Here is a 4,609-nt window from a genome sequence, read left to right on the forward strand (position 1 = left end):
AGATAAACAATTTAATTACAAACCCAAAATTAAATTGCTAAAAAATTCTATAGATGGCTAAATAAAGTTTGTGGGGCTTATTTTTTAAAATTAGAATAGGAGTTATACATTTTTGCCATTGTAATGTTGACAAAACCTTAATGCCATATAGTATCATTGTATGCATGTAATACTTCTGGAGCAACAATTTGGAGTAATTCAACTATTTCTAAACATTTGGTAAAACATCCAAGAGGGAAAATATGAATGACTCTATGTTCCAAGATCTAGAGTCACTAACATTAAAAGTTTCATAGTTGTAAAGCATTGCATAGCCTCCCTTGTAGATCGGATGACTTAAATATCACACACTAAGACTTGATTCATAGATCAAAACTATTAGATAGACAAAGTTAACTTGCTTTTTCCAAGCTTATTTTTTTCCTTGACTATTTAAAAGTGGCCATACCAGACGTGTCCCACAAGCTGTAATAGTTGAAGCACATCAGATTAACCTAGTCCATATTATCAGTGATGGAGGCCACTAGATAAATTATTTTCTTGCCCCATAAGAAGAGTCTTTGTACAAAATACATGGCTGTAGTTAGAAGAAGTAGAGGTTGCCTTGACCAAGTTCTCTCTAGATTTATCGTATGTCTCCACTTAGAGAACAATCTCCCCAAATTATCCATTTGAATAGTATTATTGGAAAACTTCTAATCGAGCTCAAGGTTGTGGATGGTGTGTGTAAAGACTACCCCTACAAAACCAATTCCACATCAACAATCTCCATAAAATGTGGAAAGTCTACAAGAGTCAAGGTCATTTGAATAATTGACCAGTCAACGATAATTTCTAACTACTATTTAACTATATATATAGGAAATAAAATAAAATGTTCTAAACAATCAACTAATCAGTCATTGGAATATCATCATGTACCAAACCTATCGACCAAGCTATTAAAGGCTCTAGAACTTGTCCAAGGATATGAGAGGGTGGGAATATTGTAGGAGTGCTTTACCACCCTACTAGGAAGTTGTTAAGCTTCCTTAGAATCTTTCCTAACATGAAAGATACCCAACCTGACATCAAGAAAGTCTAAACAAGTAAAACTAAGAGGTGTAATGGAATTGTGCTACATAATATATCCACGTCTAATTTTAAATATAACATCATTATGAATATATCCATTCCTACATCTTACCATTTTATTCCACTTCATACACATGAAAACACAAAATAGATAACACAAAAGTACATTCACAAGGGAAGATAATGAAAATGCACCACCACATATAACAACAATAGAAAATACATCCATTATTTTGATCAATGAAAGAATATAAATGAATACATCTTTTTCTTGAAACCCTTTTTAAATAGTTCTAAAAATCACTCATACATGAATTAACGAAGCATATACTTAATCATTAGGAGTAGTTTCCCTATGGTTTGAGTATGTAAGGATTATATCTCCTATCATTTTGCTATATCAGTAAAAAAAAACACACTTCATTCTAACAACTATATTCTATGTGGAAACAAAAATAAAACAATCAAACCAATTTTAATATTCTCTAATTTTTGATATAAATAAAACATAGCAATTTTAATTAAAGAACTTAATGCATTCTAGGCTATTCAACATTTTTAATGAATACATAATTCTTTGAAAATAACATACATAACTATATGCACCAATACGATCATGGACATTGTCCTATATGTTCAATTTTTATTTCAGATTCTACCTTCATAGGATTTGGTACTAAAAGTACAAGTAATACTCCTAAATTTAAGAGGGTAGATATCCAAATATCTGTTGACTACACTTTTCCATTGTTGATTTTCAATTTACTTTCTACAATAATGTGGTTAGCAGGTATATGCCATGCCAGCATTTAATCAAAACACTACTCAATATATTGCAACAAATTTCATGAGAGTAAAAATGTGACATCCCTTACAACAACATAGTAAAAATGATGAACACTCACCAAACCATGTTTACATGGTTCTAATTATAATAGTGAAGTATTTTAAGCAACATCTTTGTTCACATGAAATGCAATACAATGAATCTATTTGATTGGTACATATTTTAAGTTGGATCTTTGTTTGCAACTTAGGTTATAATGAATCTAGTTGGTTAATACATATCTTATGGTTGTCCTTAAGTCTCAGAGATTTACTCGCAAGATGAGCCAAAAAGTTTTAATGCAAATCTATTATCATCTTTCATTCCATAATCTATTGTAATCTTCAATATTTTCAATCAATCTAAACTCAACAACATTTTGTTCACCTTGCATAGTAGCCATAACTAATTAGGTGTTATACTATTTTCCTACTCTAACTAAGTTTTTTTCTTCTTTCAACTCCATAAAGAATATACTTTGATTTGGACTTAGAATGAACTTCACCGACTTCATATATAGGTGTCATTGGGAAAGGGGAAAGATTCTCCATAAGAGTTTGTCCCGACACAAGACAATCAAATACAAAAAAGAATAACTAATTCTGATACTGTTACTTGAAGTTGAGATGCACATTAAAATTATTTTTGACATTCTCCATTGAGAAAATTTACCACTACCACATTTTGTATCTAGTGAATTCACTATTTTATACTTGAAATTAAACACATTGTAATTGGGATTTATTATTAATGGCTAACTTTGAGCCCAACTTATATGTGCATGTGGTGGACTTGAAATAGAAAATCCCACCCCACTCATAAAATTGTCTCCTATAAGAATTAAATTATTTGGAGGAACCAACTTTCTAATTTGTGACTAATCACTTTAGGTGTTATCATTATCACAGAGAAAGTAAATAAATCTCAAACAAAATTTCATATTTTAAGTGGTGAAATAATCATAGCCAAAGATATCCTATGTGCTTGGTTTTCTACCACTAGGCAAGGTCTATGCATACACAATGCATTATCATCACCAAATATGTAAGATATGTCATCCACTCCCAATTCCAAAAATTGGTTAATGAAGGAAAAAATAATAACACACATTAATGTCATTTGATTTCCACAATCCATTAGTAATATCATGAGAAGATTTTTTGGAGCTTGATTGTGTCACAATTTTTTAAGCATCAATGTTTCAGATTACACATAGTGATCCATCATCAAGATGAGGAGTGCACGAGAATAGAGAAAAAAAGTGTGTGATATGAAATGTTGATGCTTAAAAAATTGTGACACAATCGAGCTCTAGAAAATCTTCTCATGAAAATAACACACATGTTAAAAAATCAACGATGACATTAACAAGTGGTTGGTCATATAGAGGAAACACTGGAAAGCCATCCATTTCAAAACACAAATAATGTTCATGCCACAATTTAAGACAATCTCTATCGATGTCTACCAGCATTCTTTTCATATTGAATAAACATTGAAAACATGTGAATTATGAAACAATACAAAAGAAAAGGGAACCTGATATAACTAATTGTTGCCAAAGCCCCTTTCCCCCAATCTTTTTTCCAATCTTTCTAGCTCTCTAGTCAATTGTGTCTGTTGTTTTCCCTGAGATTCATAACAGTGAATATATATATAATTCTCTAAATGCATAACAAACCCAAATCCCCCTTATCCATTCAAAATGAAATCACAATTTCTATCTACTTAATTGTACTATCAAGTAGTTAGTTTTCCCAACCATGTGGCAATAAAATTGCCATTTTATTTGGGTTATAGGGAGGTAGGTTGTGACATCATGGCATCTAGCAAGGGAAATTGTTGATTTTATGAACATTGCACACCAAATTAGATTGCTTTCCATGATAACAAAGTAGTGGAGTTCAATCCTCCACCTCCAATAGAGATGAGTGTCTTTACACATATTTTTATGTTGTACTATTGTGGAGAATTGGGCCATCATTTTTTGCTCCTCCAATTGAAACGGTTGATTATTCATATTGGCAAAGGCATAAAAGATGTGAGAGTATAGTGTTGCATTAATGGAGGTAGGAAATACAAATGAGGTCATCAAAGACAACCAATAAACAACGTTAACATTTGATGAAACACAACCTCTTGTTAATATTGCCTTTATCGAGCAAAAGAGTAAATGTACAACTAGAAGTAGTATAGTCATGTATTTTGAGGCTTCATTATGGAGATGGAAAAGAAATTACTGGGAGTGAATGGTATGATAAGATACACATTTTGGTTGACCCTTCTACTGTAAAACGATTGATGAATCTTTGATTTTGAACCTATAAATATTAGGATTAAACCTCAAACAAAAATAATAATTACATACAAATATAAACAATATCAGAAAAAAAAACAAGACACCAAGATTTAATGTGGTTCACCCAAACCCTAGGCTACATCCACCAAACAAAAAGTCCAATATTTTAAGATTACGGTAAAAATAGGTTTTGAAGGGACCCCGAAACCATTTCACATCCTCAAAAAGGAAAAATAAAGACAGCCATCAAGAAAAGAGTCCTTAACCTACTAGAAGCAGCATCAAACTTAGGTTTTACAGGGACCTAAAACCACAAACATAGTCCAAATAAAGTACCTAGGTTTTACAAGGAACTGGAACCTCCAATACAGTTTAAAACTAAAACCCAAAAATCATGACCAAACACAAGA

At 31.5% G+C, this 4,609-nt stretch overlaps 1 pseudogene; it reads right to left on the reverse strand.

Annotated features, from left to right (window-relative positions):
- Positions 1–428: 428 nt before the first annotated feature.
- Positions 429–4,103, reverse strand: LOC149575476 (class V chitinase CHIT5b-like; annotated as a pseudogene).
- Positions 4,104–4,609: the final 506 nt, after the last annotated feature.

The sequence above is a fragment of the Cupressus sempervirens genome, chromosome 2 (assembly GCF_028749045.1).
Source record: "Cupressus sempervirens isolate cs-2001-9-10 chromosome 2, ASM2874904v1, whole genome shotgun sequence".
NCBI classification, from domain to species: domain Eukaryota; kingdom Viridiplantae; phylum Streptophyta; class Pinopsida; order Cupressales; family Cupressaceae; genus Cupressus; species Cupressus sempervirens.